At 42.9% G+C, this 15,470-nt stretch overlaps 1 protein-coding gene across 1 annotated transcript in view; it reads left to right on the top strand.

The window, feature by feature from the left end:
• UBAC2 (UBA domain containing 2) overlaps positions 1-15,470 on the top strand; it is an 85,642-nt gene that overhangs the window by 55,006 nt on the left and 15,166 nt on the right. The gene's annotated exons all lie outside the window — the stretch shown is intronic.

Genomic DNA, 15,470 nt, shown 5'->3' with positions numbered 1-15,470 from the left:
GCGCTGTCCGCAGACACTTGCGGGTCACGTGGCCAGCGTGATGAAGCTGCTCCGGCGAACCGGCACCAGAGCAGCACATGGAAACGCCATTTACTTTCCCGTTATAAAGCGGTACCTATTTATCTACTTGCACTTAAGGGTGCTTTCGAACTGCTAGGTGGGCAGGAGCTGGGACTGAACGACGGGAGCTCACCCCGCCGCGGGAATTCGAACTGCCGACCATGCGATCAGCAAGTCCTAGGCGCTGAGGTTTTACCCACAGCGCCACCCGCGTCCCTATAGAAAAAATTAAAACCACGCAAAATAAGGTTTTCACATACTTGTTTTTCCCCACAGCATTTCTGATGGTCTGTTCTCTATAACACTAATTTTCAAATGAAAGTTGTTCTCCCCCGCCAGGTTTGAATCAAAACAGAACAGTAATTGCCAAAGATGGCAATGACTGAAGTTATACTTACCTACTTTTTAATTGGAAAATACAGGGTTGCATGAAGATGGAGGGTGATAGATCTGTAAGCTGTATCCTATAATAGTAATAGTGGCCATTGCTAGGTTAGTGCACTGTATGCTCAGATTTTTAAATCTATACGTATACATTTAGTTACGTAAATTCATGATTGCGGCCATCTGAAGACCACAGAGTGATTTACAATATAAATACACAAAAATACATAACATAGTAACAAACAAAAACAATAGCACCACCCCCAACACACAGTTTACTGGGCAACAATTTTTTACTTTTTGAATGTTGTCTAGAATTCTACAACTCATTTAGGGTATTTTCGCACTGCTGAATCAGGAAATGGCATCCGTTTCTCTCCATCAGGTGAGGTTTACTGTAAACTGAATGGTGGGCATTGATAAAGGTAAATACACATAAATTGCATGTTGCTTCACCATTTTTCAAACTTCAGGGCTTGAACTTCCGTTTCTTGGAACTCCTGGAATGCTCAGCGGCAGGGAGGTCTCTCTTCAGAGTCCAACAGTAGTCAACCATCATGACTGCGTCCCAGCGACCCTGATACCTGGTCTCCATCTCTTTCATGTCCTGATGGAATCTCTCCCCCTGCTCTTCACTCATTGAACCCAGGTTCTCAGGAAACCAGTCCATATGTGAAAATAGGTAGTGCATCTTGACGCTCATGTTGCAGCCCAGGTTTCTGAATGCAGTTAGCATGTTGTTGACAAGTTCTGCGTAGTTTCTGGCCTTATTGTGGCCAAGAAAGTTCTTCACTACCAGAACAAATGCCTTCCACGCTTCCAGTTCCACTTTGTTCATTGAGTTTCCGAACTCTGGATCTCTGATGAGCTGACGGATCTGAGGACCGTCAAAGATGCCAGCTTTCAACTTCTCCATGGTCAATCCTGGAAATGCCTGGCACAAGTAAGTGAAGCAGTCACCATCCTTGTCCAGAGCCTTGGTGAACTGCTTGATTAAGCCGAGTTTGATGTGCAGCGGTGGGAAGAGTATTCTGTCCACCAGAGGGTCATTGATGACGTTCCTTTTTTTGCAAGGCACCAATTCCTCCCGCTCAGGCCAGTCCTTCTTCATGTAATGCTGAGCACGGTCCCTACTATCCCACATGCACAGAAAACATGGGGACTTTTGTCCCAACAAAAAGTTCACCATCTTCAGGTCAACACAAATAAACCGCTTATGCTGATCATAACCAATTTTCTCCAGCACATACTTCACCGCTTCATAGTTCTCCTTCAGTGTACTCGAGTGAGCCAGGGGTATAGAGGCAAACTGGTTGCCGTTGTGTAGCAGAACACATTTCAGTGATCGCTTGCTGCTGTCAATGAACAGTCTCCAATCTTTGGGTTCGTACTGTGGCACTCCAAGCTTGAGCAGAAGCTGCGCAATATCTGCACAGTACACCAAGTCCTTCTCTTCTGAGAAAAAACGGAGGTACTCTTGATGCCTGTTGCGGAAGAAGCTGATGCGAGCACTTCAATCTGGATGCCAGCAGTTCGGCAGAGTCCTTTGACAAGCTGAGGTCACGAACTAGATCATTCAACTCCTTTTGGGAAAATGGATGTGGAGCATCATCTTCAAGAACCACTTCTTCTTCTTCATGTCCTTCAACACTGGAGGCATCTTCGTCACTAATGTCAGGAAGTTCTCCGAAGATAGGCACTGAAATTTCATCACAATGAGCTACAGGACGACGTGCTGATTGAAGATCAGGATTAAATTAGTTTTGATCCCCCAACTTTATGCTTTGCCACACCAATTTATGGAAGATTTCGAGGTTTTATGACTTCAAACTGATCCCTTTTTGACATAATCACCCAGAACTATCAGACCTGAATACTTCTTGTCATTAAAATAATCATTTCCAATCAAAACAATTATTCGACATGGCATTTTACCCCCACCAGCTTCTTCTAAAATGCTCCACACAAGCGTACATGTGAACAAAAATGTAAAAAAAGACATGTGGCCATAGCTCAAAAACTTGACCTGATTGAGCAAAACCAATGTGATTTTTGGATTCAGCGCATCAGATTCGTCCTAAATCAACTGAAAAAACGCAGACAACAAATTTGTTGTTGACCAGTGTTATTTAATTAGAACTTGGGTTCAAATCTCCACCATTACCTCAAAGACTGCATTTTATGCACATTGTATTCCTAAACACACAACCACAGGGCATCATTTGTGTATATTGTGCATGAGCAAAAAGTGCTGCTTGTATCTACAAAATATGCACAGGCAGGTCAGTAAACAAGGAAGGATTAAGCCAACACATGACAACCACAAACAATTGGTAAGGTACAATAGGCACTTGCATTTCACACCTAAGAAGGGAGCCTTGAGGTGTGTGAGTCCTCCAAGCCTTTTTCTGGATTAAAGTGAACTTCTTCGACATGGACCTTTGTGTACTCATGGAGTCTTCAACCCAGGACATGGGGTTGGGATGCGGTGAGTTTCTGTGCACTTGGCGCACCGAGACGCATTGCTCCCCCTGGAATATCTTGATAATTTGAAGGTGAATCAGCTCATTTAGTGTGGGTGTGGAGGGCAGTTTTGCTGCAAATACATTTTTTTCCTGTTCCCTGTTGAAGTGAATGGGAACCAGTATGGTGAAAAGTGGTCTACAAGGGCACGATTCCTAGTAAAATGCAAGCTTTTAACAAAATGGGTGAGCTTATGCTGTAGTCTTTCTCCAGCTCTGTCATCATTACCTTGGAACTAGATTTAATTTCTTCCACTCTTTACTTCCCCTTTCAAGCTATATAAAGTGTTCTTTAAAATAATATATGTCAGTTGCATGCATCACTAAATGCAAACTGTCCAAAAATAGAATCTATATTTGGGTTTCAGCTCACATATCTTCATTGAAATCTTGCAGCAGGTATTTTTATTTTTTAATTTTATTTCTGTGGGAGTGGAGTGGGGGCAGTTGCCTCACACCTGTAGTAAAACACTTCCACTTTGCAAACTGCACTGTGTTTCAGTGTTTGTAATTATCAGATCTTTTTCCTTTCAAAGTGATCAGCACTAACCTCTTTGAAAGGAAATGGGAGTCATCACCTGAAACAAAATGTACACCTGTCTCTGGATAGACTGATTCGCTGTCCAGCATTTCTTTTGTCTGGGTTATGTTTCAGTGTATGCACCTTGATGCACCATAATGAATACTGGTTGAGACTTTCCACTGACTCCCTACAACCTGAATGAAAAAACGAAAGCAATATTGATGATCACCCAAGCTCCAGATGTTTACATAGATCAGGGGTGGCTCTCTTTCGGTCCTCCATAACTCACATCATCTCCAAACATTAGCTATGCTGGTGGGACCTGAAGTGAGTTGGAGTCCAGCAGTATTTGTAGGTACAGAAGTCCTCCACCCCAGATGTAGATCTTAGAAAGCACTGGGGATGAGATGGACCCATAGTCCAATAGCATAGAATCATAGAATAGAATCATAGAATCATAGAGTTGGAAGAGACCACAAGGGCCATCGAGTCCAACCCCCTGCCAAGCAGGAAACACCATCCGAGCACTCCTGACATATGGTTGTCAAGCCTCTGCTTAAAGACCTCCAAAGAAGGAGACTCCACCACACTCCTTGGCAGCAAATTCCACTGTCGAACAGCTCTTACTGTCAGGAAGTTCTTCCTAATGTTTAGGTGGAATCTTCTTTCTTGTAGTTTGGAACCATTGCTCCGTGTCCGCTTCTCTGGAGCAGCAGAAAACAACCTTTCTCCCTCCTCTATGTGACATCCTTTTATATATTTGAACATGGCTATCATATCACCCCTTAACCTCCTCTTCTCCAGGCTAAACATGCCCAGCTCCCTTAGCCGTTCCTCATAAGGCATCGTTTCCAGGCCTTTGACCATTTTGGTTGCCCTTCTCTGGACACGTTCCAGTTTGTCAGTGTCCTTCTTGAACTGTGGTGCCCAGAACTGGACACAGTACTCCAGGTGAGGTCTGACCAGAGCAGAATACAGTGGCACTATTACTTCCCTTGATCTAGATGCTATACTCCTATTGATGCAGCCCAGAATTGCATTGGCTTTTTTAGCTGCTGCGTCACACTGTTGGCTCATGTCAAGTTTGTGGTCAACCAAGACTCCTAGATCCTTTTCACATGTACTGCTGTCAAGCCAGGTGTCACCCATCTTGTATTTGTACCTCTCATTTTTTTTGCCCAAGTGCAATACTTTACATTTCTCCCTGTTAAAATTCATCTTGTTTGTTTTGGCCCAGTTCTCTAATCTGTCAAGGTCATTTTGAAGTGTGATCCTGTCCTCTGGGGTGTTAGCCACCCCTCCCAGTTTGGTGTCATCTGCAAATTTGATCAGGATGCCCTTGAGTCCATCATCCAAGTCATTGATAAAGATGTTGAATAAGACCAGGCCCAAGACAGAACCCTGTGGCACCCCACTAGTCACTCTTCTCCAGGATGAAGAGGAACCATTGATGAGCACCCTTTGGGTTCGGTCAGACAGCCAGTTACAAATCCACTGAGTGGTAGCATAGTCAAGTCCGCATTTTACCAGCTTCTTTACAAGAATATCATGGGGCACCTTGTCAGATGCCTTGCTGAAATCAAGGTAGGCTACATCCACTGTGTTCCCTTCATCTACCAGGCTTGTAATTCTGTCAAAAAATGAGATCAGGTTCGTCTGACATGACTTATTTTTCAGAAATCCATGCTGACTATTGGTGATCACAGCATTCCTTTCTAGGTGCTCACAGACTGTTTGCTTAATGATCTGCTCCAGAATCTTCCCTGGTATTGATGTCACACTGACTGGGCGGTAATTATTTGGGTCCTCTCTTTTCCCCCTTTTGAAAATAGGGACAACATTTGCCCTCCTCCAGTCTGCCGGGACTTCGCCTGTTCTCCAGGAATTCTCAAAGATGACTGCCAGTGGTTCTGAGATCACATCTGCCAGTTCTTTTAATACTCTTGGATGCAGTTCATCTGGCCCTGGAGACTTGAATACATCTAAACTAGCCAAGTATTCTTGTACTATCTCCTTAGTTATTCTGGGCTGTGTTTCCTCTGCTGAATCATTTGCTCCAAATTCTTCAGCAGTCCTCCAACTCTGCTTTCTAGAGTTTGGCCTCCAGGAATAAAGTCACACTGCATAGTTGGCTCAGACAAATACTGTGGCTGGTGGTATTGAATGTTGATTAGAGATACAGGTCAACCGACAGATTCATACTCTTACCATCCATCTTTTGGTGCAGGTTATCCACTAGGATACCAAGGCAATTTCCGTCTATAACCAGGGTGGAAATCAGATTGAAAAAGGATCAAGATAAATGGTTTCCTCCAGGAATACTGGATCAAGCTGCCAGAATGCCCTTGAACATCTTGCCCATAAAATGAATTAGACAGGGCCTACCTCATGCTTGGCAAAACACTGAGGATAGGGCTAGCAAAGCTGCATTCTGCAGAGCTCAAGGAATTCAGTCACACAGCCAATCTAGCAAGGTTGAAGTCACCATTCGTCAACTGATTCCCCACACCACTTGTGGGGCAGGTGGGTGGGTGAGTTTGAGGGAAATTGCCTCACAGGCCAAATTGGGACCTGTGCTGTCAAAGAAAGGCTAGTGTTAAGAGGTACATCTTCAACATGCGATGGAGGTGGTACAATGAGGCTGCTATGTGCACCTCTTTGGAGAGGGAGTTCCACAAGTTAGCTTCAGTGGAGAAAGCCTTTGTCTGGGGTGCCATTCCCTGCACTTCTGAAAGTAGAGAGAGGCCCTTTGCAGATCTTAACATCCAAAAAGATGGTAAGGGATGTTCCATCTACAATTTCTGCAAATTTTCAATTTGGGATATTGTAGCTGAAGCTCTGTTTATCAGACATTTTGAATACAAAGCCTTCTAACTAGCAGCCCTTTCTGGACCCCACAGCTCAGTGCTAGTTAGCTGCTAGATGTATGATATAGCAATCCTTGCACATAGTTTCAGGCACACTTGTATATATGGCAGAAAATGTTTCCAAAGCACTGAGTAAGTCAGGCATAGGCAAACATGGCCCTCCAGATGTTTTTGGGACTACAACTCCCATCATCCCTAGCTAACAGGACCAGTGGTCAGGGATGATGGGAATTGTAGTCTGAAAACTTCTGGAGGGCTGAGTTTGCCTATGCCTGGAGTAAGTGATAGCTGCAATGTCAAGCTTCAGTTGCTAGGGGTTAGAGAAAAAGTTAAGGTATGATCCTCTCCTTGAAACTTCATCACCCTAACCCCATCTGTATTTTATGCCAGGTCTGTCTCCCTTAGAGACAGCAATGCCTAACCTTGATTAAGATCCTCTTCCTCTCAGAAACCTTGCACACACTTTGTCTTGTCCCAAGCACATGCATCCATGGGGCGTGCACCACAGTTTGTAAATTTAGAAGTTAAGCGTTCTGGTTAACACCTAGTTTTGCCAGATGATTCCTGCTCCCAAGTCCCATTGCCGCAGGTGTCATTCCTCCATGTTCCTCGTTTTCCAGTGAACTTGCATCTGTGGGGAAAACACCTCTTAGCAAGCTGAATTTGGCCTAGCCAGCTGCTAGCTTGGTTCTGCTATACATAAAACTTTTATCATTCCACATTTCCATTAAAAACAAATACAAAACCCTGAAGTTGACTTTACCAACCCTGAAGCGTCTATGATTTGCAATTCTGCCTCTAAGGGTCATACCAAATTCACCTTACTTCAGGTCACAATATTGTAAAAGTTGACGGCTGACGTTAGTGGATAGGACCTGTGAATGCTACTCCATCTCTTTCATCTTGTTTACTGGACTGGGACTGGGAAGTAGACTTACGCACACAATGCAGGCAAATCTAAATATATCCAGGAGCCTGGCTCGTGGTTCACAGGCATGAGCGCAAGCCAGTGGTAACAGGGTTGTCGTTTAGCTTTTCAGACGTAACGTTTAATACAGTTTCCTTTGTTTAATTTAGCATTTGTATTCATCTCTGCATTAGACTACAAATAAAGCTTATGCTTTAAGAAGCTTATTTTTAGTCTTTTATAATTTAGTCGTTTAGCCCATATTAGGCCAAGACGACTTGTTTTTCTTTGTGTGGCTGGTTGATAGCTGATATTTTTGGAATAATGGGCAGGAAAACTGAGGCTTTCATTTCTGTTTTCGAAACAAAGAAATGCTTACACTGATTATTTGGACAGATGAGGGGAAACAGTCTTCCTTGACATCCTTTGACAGATGTAGCTTCCTGTATGTGGAAGACAAAAGCACATGAATTGAATTGCACTGTGCCTTTGGCATGACTTCAAGCTATACTCTAATGTACACTTTGGCAAGAGTACATAAGTAGTTAGATGCTTGACAGTCTTCCCTTCTTGTACTGATATATTTCCTAAAATCTTTGCAAGAGAATGAAAAATGCCTTTTCTAAAATACTTGTCCTTGCTAATCACCAATGCTACAGAATACTCTAAATGCTCACCTGTTTGCCCTATCCTGTGTATTCATTTTCAGGCTGCTCTAGATTCAACATGCTCTCTTTATAAAAGTGGCTGCATTTGAGAAATGCTTCTTGGGGTCAGGTTTTTAAAGGTTTCTTCTGATAATGGTTATTTTCTCATAGTGGAAATCAGTCCCAGGCTGCCCCAAGTCACAGCTGTAGGGACATTTTTATGTAGCATAAATATGCAGCAAAAGGGCATTTCAGTTGTGGATAACAGAAGAAGTGGACTTTTTAATGTTCTGAGCTGCCTACATTGCCACACAGATCCAACAGGTGCAAAGTGGTCTTAGAGCTGTCCTTTATTAGATGACCCTGTGTTACTTTTTACCATTTGAAAATGTAGCATGATGAATAGAAATATTTTAAAATAAAAGTTGGCATTCTTTGGGTTCTTACAAAACTTCCAAATATTTAAAGTGGAATTTAAATACTTACCTCCAACTTCCCTGACTGGTTTTTCTTTCAGTATCTCTTGTCTGTCACATTCATTTAGTTGGAAGTCTGTTTGAAAGCATAGGACTCTTGTTTTGTTCTCATGTTTTGTCATCAAACCACAGAACAAGAAGTACCAGCAATCAGAGGTGAGTAAGGTAGTGATTGCTTTATCAGTTGCCTAGACATTCAAGTTGCTGTTTCTGCAGTTAGAATGGCAGACTTCGACAGACCTGACACTCATTTCCAAAATGCATTGTGTGATTTGCATTTTCAAAGGATAATTCGTCATCATTTGAAAATTCTTGGACCTCAAATTGATAGTGTACCCTACTTGTAAACTTGCAAAAAGCTAATACTGCATAATCCTTAAGTGAATCATTGTCTGTGCTACTCATAGAGCTGAAGGGGATCTCAGAGGTCAAACAGTCAACCTCCTGCCAATGCAGAAAATGTACTACAACATAAAATCTGAATCCCAGGTGGTAGGGTTAATTCCAGCACTCTGTAACATTTGTTCCGTGCTCTATCCCATAAGCTTAGGCTGGTGACGTAATACACAACTTTCTTGAGTTTGGAGGAATGCATCCATGGGTAAAATGTCATCCATTGATATTTGAATGAGCTTCCCTATACAGTATAGGGTCACCCTTGGGAGGCTGAGGAAGGATGAACTTAGTTGCTGTAAGCCACAGGATAGCCTTTTAAGAACTGTGTTTGAAGCTTGAAGGTCTTGGAATCATAGAATTGTAGAGTTGGAAGGGACTGTGAGAGTCATCTAGTCCAAACGACTGCCACGCAGGAATCTTTTGCCCAATGTGGGGCTCTAACCAACAACCTTGAGATTGTAGTGTCTCATACTCTTCTGAATGAGCTATCTTGGGAGGTCTATCATTGCTAAAGGACTTTTGGCCTCAGTGTGCAGTCTTACTTTTGTTAGAGAGTGGGTAACTTCATTGGAGAATTTTAATTCATTTTCAAATGTTTATGAAACTTTCATTTGGTGCAGACTTGGCAAGTTTTAAGTTGAAGTCCAGCTGTGCTTCCTTTCAGTGTTTATTACCAATTCCAAAAATACGTCGTATTGGATACAAAGGTTCCCTCCTTTTGAATGAGGGATCTTTGGATCCAAGTCATTATATTTACAAAAACTGGAAAGCTGCCTTCAAGTAAGCTGGCTGCCTGGTTGACGATGAGCTGCGAAGGACCTTTTCAGTGGTGGCTCCACATTTGTGGAATATCCTCCCTAATAAGGTGCATCTGTCTCCCTCATGATTAACTTTCAAGAGAAATTTAAAAATATTCCTTTTACTAAGGCATTTTACTAAGTCAGAAATACACTGTAACCATTTTTTATAATGTTTAAACAGTTTTTACCTGTTGTGTTTTTAATGTTTTATCATTGCTGTGTCTGATGCTCTGGGCTTTTCTCCCACCTGGGGGGAAGGTGGGATGCAAATTGAGTGAATGAATGAATGAATGAATACCATGTCAGTGTTAATGATGACATTGTTATGCACATGGCATTCCTTTGACAAAACCATAGGATATGGGAAAAAATGAATCTATTTGCCATTCTGTACTCCTTTTTCAAGCTACCCTTGGCAGCTTCTGTTAGTGACTACAGCGGTTTACTGTCATAGAGTAAAAGTTTTCCTCTTGTTTTAAGCCACAAGAACTATCTACAAAATAGGTTGGGGTTTTTTAATTTTGGGGGTTTTTTTACCTGTCCTGAGCTTGAAAAATGTGACACATGCAGCTTCTGAAATAGGAGGGACAAGTTGTATTGTGGACTTCAATTCATTATTTATTGCATGTTAAACTGAATGATGTCCTTTACTCCACTCCCTTTATATTTTCCATTTCCTCATTATTTTGTTGCATGTGTGTATGTAATGTATTCTAAAATAAAAAGTTTAAAAAAAGAAAGTCGGATTGCATTTTTGATTGTGCTCTGTTCTGTGCAAAGATTACTGGGTAGTGGAAAGATTAGTCTTTTGTCCAACATTGAGATCTAGATTTCAGAAATGCTGCCAGATCAGACCAAAGCCTGTATAGTTTACCATTCTGTTTCCTACAGTGGTCAAACTGGTGACTGTGGGGGAAACCCTTGATCTGGTAATTGCCTTCTAATGTTGTGCTTGAGTGACTGGTATTCAGAGACATACTGTTTCTGGTCCTGGAGCTAGACTATAGCAATCATAACTAGTAGCCATTGATTTCCTTATTCTCCATTAAAAAATCTTGCTAATTTAGCAATATTTAGGAAAACTGTGTTTTGTAGGCATCGTGATCATTTGTTGTCAAATTATTCCATTTCAAACGTAATCTTTCGACATTTCTGACCATAGGATCTGTGATGTACCGTATTTTTCGCACCATAGGACGCACCGGACAATAGGACGCACCTTGTTTTAGAGGGGTGAGAACAAGAAAAAAAATTCTCCCCCTCTCTGCCGAGTGCCCCTTCAGCGGAGCGGCAGGAGGTGCTGCGCAGAGAGGGGGAGATTTTTCCCGCTCTTGTTTTCCTGCTCTAAAACAAGGTGCCGTTCAGGCGGCTACCTCGTAAGCCTGGAGAGCGAGAGGGGTCAGTGTGCACCGGCCCCTCTCACTCTCCAGGCTTCAGGTTCCTTTCAACCTGCTCTTTGGGGCTGGCGGGGGGAAGCCCACCACCAGCCCCAAGGAGCAGGTCAGGGAGCAGCGGAAAGGCGCAGCGGAGGGGCTGCTGCCATAGTTGCGCGTCACCTCTCCAGCTGGGCTATGGCTTCTTTAGCCCCTCACGCGCTCTCCCAGCTGGAGAGGTGGCGCGTGGCTAAAGAGGATCCTGCCATAGCCACGCGTCACCTCTCCAGCTGGGAGAGGGTCGCGGGGGGCTTCTTTTGCCCCTCACGCGCTCTCCCAGCTGGAGAGGTGACGCACGGCTAAAGAGGCTCATACCATAGCCGCGCGTCACCTCTCCAGCCGGGAGAGGGTCGCGGGGGGCTTCTTTTGCCCCGCGCGTGCTCTCCCGGCTAGAGAGGTGACGCGCGGCTATGGAGGCTCCAGCCATAGCCGCGCGTCACCTCTCCAGCCGGGAGAGGGTCGCGGGGGGCATTTTTTCCCCCACGCGTGCTCTCCCGTCTGGAGAGGTGGCGCGCAGTTATAGAGGCTCCTTCCATAGCCACGCGTCACCTCTCCAGCTGGGAGAGGGTCACGGGGCTATGGCGTCTTCGCCCCATAGGACGCACACACATTTCCCCTTCATTTTTGAAGGGAAAAAAGTGCGTCCTATAGAGCGAAAAATACGGTAATTTTTGCTGAAGTTTCCAAAATGAGCTTTGACTATATGAAAGATTCTTAGCCTTCAGTTTGGAATATTAAAATTAAATCTGCCCATAAATGGACTGTTTATCTGCAGGAATTATCTCCCCACCCCCACCCCTTGTTAGGGCATATATTTACTCAGCTTATATTTCAAACGATGTCCACAAAATATCTGATGGGATCACCTTTCTGTAGGCAGATCAGGCCAGACTGAAGATATTGTGTAATATATTCTGCATTACTCTTCCTGTAATCAACTATGGATCGATTGATCTGTCCATTTCATAATAATTTAGGAGGTCAGATGCTTTGGGAATTAAATAGCTGCTGGATGACATAGACAAGGCTCACTTTATATGCAGTAGCTGCATCAAGATAGTTATGAACTACTTCTAAACTCTTAAACAGTGTCAACTGCCATGGGACTTTTTAACCTAAATGATTTGGAGAACTTGACATTTTGAAGTTCTGAGAACTTGGCTTTTCTGAACATTTATATTTAACTTGCTCTTGAATTGTCCGGGGGTTTTGAAGAGTGGGGAGTGATATTGTGCTGCAAACAATAAAAATATGACTGACAAACTGATGGAGGGTTAAGTCCCCCCTCCCTACCTGTGACACCACCACCCCTGAAAGATCCACCCCAGCTGCAGTGAGACTTTTAATAATCCTGCCACTGGCACCAATGGAAGCTTTTTTTTAAAGCTTAATTTAGTTGTGGGGAGGGGGCAAGGGGAAGAGACTACACGCCAGATGTTGGGCGGGGCTGCAGGATACATCTGGCCCTTAGGCCAGAGGTTTGCCACTCCTGGTATAAAGGCATTGTGGTATTGGGAGTTTCATTTTCAGTCGCTTTGCTAATGCTAGGGTGGGATTCACATTTTTCGCAGCTGCTGCGATTTGATTTTATTGGCTACCCACCCAGGACAACCAAAGTCGGTTTCCTTGTTGGTCACCATCAGCTCAGACTCCATTAGTGTACCCGTACGTACATACGAAGTTAGGATATTTGCCCCACTGTATTTCGTTGTACTCTTACTTTGAACTGTGTTGTCATTTTATTGCCTACTCCCCAAGTTCGGAGAAATCATTTTGGGAATCTCAGCAGTCGCCTTTTTCTTTCCACCTTGAATCATTTGAGGTCATCAGCAAACCACACTGCTCACCCCTGCGTAACTCAACACCATTTTATAAGCAAGTTAAACAGGCCAGTCCCAATACAAATCCTTTTTACATGTTTCCATTGTGACTACTGCTGATTTATTCCTGCTCTCTGTTTCCTTTTCAGCTACAGATTCATAAGAGGACCTTTACCCTTAGCCCAGGCATAGGGCTTTTTACTTTTATCTCCTGCCAGCAAATGGTTAAAGAACAGCAGCCTCTGATTGGCTGTGGTTCCAGGAGGGAGAGTTTAATAGGAGAGGCTTTGGATGGAGAGAGTGAGTTAAGTCAAGTTGAGTGGGAGGTGTTGGTTGGAGAGGTTGGGAGTTAGGTAGGGAGTCAGGTTGAAATGTAAAGTGTGAGGAGGTTTTGTTCTGGAGCAGGCAGAGGCAACCTCGGCCCTCCAGATGTTTTGGGACTACAGTTCCCATCATCCCTGACCGCTGGTCCTGTTAGCTAGGGATGATGGGAGTTGTAGTCCCAAAACATCTGGAGTCCACCTGCCTCTTGAGCCATATGCCGGCCTTTGATTTCACATCGGTCGTCAGTATTTCAAAACAGCACTTGTTTTCAAATTAGCTGTACTGCAGGCCAATATGGTGTTGCTTAAGTACTATCCTAAACTGGAAAGTGTTTGTGAGTCATGATGAATGTGCTGGAAACTTAGAGTAATGAAATTGTCCCTTGGCTTCCTGACGTTTGCTCACAGAAGGCAAAGGGAAGAAGGCTGAACAAAATGATGGGACAGTCTTGTTTCACATGCCTGGCAACGGGTTTTGGCTGTCATTCATTACTTCTTCCCTTTTTCATGCTCAGTGGAATGTGGATGATTCTAGCTGAATTGTTAAATCTTCCATTTAAGCAAAAGGAGTGCAAATGGCATCTCTGTCCTATAGCATGTCAGCACAGAATGTCTGTTTGATTTATCGGAAGTGAAAACAAAGCCACAGCCACTTCCTTTTTTTCTTTGTGGTTTAGTGTTGCGATGGGAGGGTGCAGACCACTAGACAGCGATGTGTATTTCAAATGAGGACATTTGACAATGCTAATCCAAGGGGAAACGAAGAGGCTTGTTAAAATCATGCGCCAGATTTTATGCACAATGCGAAGGGTCCTCTGCTTACACCATAATAATATTGATCTCTGCTCTAGGACAGTTTAGCTACTCTTTAAAAACATAAGTAAACCCTGGAGAGAATACAAAATATGACTCCACCTCATTTAGCTTGCTGACTAATTAATTGGTTAGGCTCTTGCGTGAATATATATCCTTGCAACCTTTTTAGTTTGTGCATTAAGATACCAGGATAATGCTGTAACAGAGTTCATTTAGAAAGCAATTGGATTGTAAAAAGATCTTCACACGGTCCATCTTATTTTTAAGACAGAAGAAAAACAGTTTTTTTATAGAAAGAAAAACAGCTTGAATTTGCCTGTGTTTAGCTTCTCAGGTGATAACTTATAAACTAGCAGAAGAGGAAGTTCTGAGTGTCAAAGAAAGTAAAAAAAGCAAGTCAAACACCACTAAATACGCATAAATGCTTGATAGGGCAAATGGAAATAGGTATAATGCACCATCTCCTTTTGTGGTTTTAAGACATTTTACACCAGTATAGATACATCAGTACTGATGTTGCACGGTATCAGCATATGTGACAGTTAAATATCTCTCTTAGTTTCCTACAGGGATAGCTAACTGGTGGATCTTAGGCAACATCAACACACACACACTGCGATTATTTTCTCTTTTTACCAAAGCAGAGTTGAGAGTGAATGTGATGCATCTTCATCATGCCACATTAGACTCCAAGGAGGAAATGAACACTGTCTCAGTCACAAGCTATGTCTCTCCCCACAATATGTTATATGTGTAAGATCATATCTCTTCTAAGAAAAGAAAAATGCATGCTGCTCTTGTGCTGGTTGCATCTTACACATGGACAAAATGTGTGGAAGAAAGAGGCTGTTCATCTCTACTCTTACAGTATTTGTTCCAGGAGAAAACAGACTGTCCTGTCCTAAAACACGACAGTTAAGGCACTTGCTTAACAAAAGATCCTGGCCCTTTTGCCAATACCAATGTTTCAATTTTCTTGAGGTAAATATCCACTCATCTGGCCAAGTGGGTAGCTTAGTTACAGTTCCAAGGAGAAAAAAACTTATGCTGAATACCCATGACACATAGGCAATGGTGATATTGCCAAAGAGGGGCCAAGCTCTGAATTGCTTGAAGTTTCAGCAGGTAAATAAACTGTCACCCTGACTTGAAATTTTCCCATCTATATCTGCCACCTCCCATACCCTTTTCATCCCCCCAAAATATTCTTGAGGCATGTATTAGTTTCTAAAAACATCCGTCTGATTTAAGATAAGAAAATAATGTAATTGTAGTAAAAACCAGGCATAAATTTATTAATTTGGGCAAGCAATATTATTAACCTGTTGGATGATGTAACTTCTTTCTTTGCTATGTTGTAATGATTAAACAGTTATGACTTAGATGGAGGAAAATTACCTTTTCTAGAGCAAGTGGGGCCTGTTGTTGTCTTTGCATAGAGAAATGGGTGATTTGTGCCATTTGTAAACATTTTCCTTGTAAAGTTCCCAAGTAGA

Source organism: Podarcis erhardii, assembly GCF_964252035.2.
Source record: "Podarcis erhardii genome assembly, chromosome: 4".
Taxonomy (NCBI): domain Eukaryota; kingdom Metazoa; phylum Chordata; class Lepidosauria; order Squamata; family Lacertidae; genus Podarcis; species Podarcis erhardii.
This window is presented reverse-complemented; position numbering and strand designations above follow the sequence as displayed.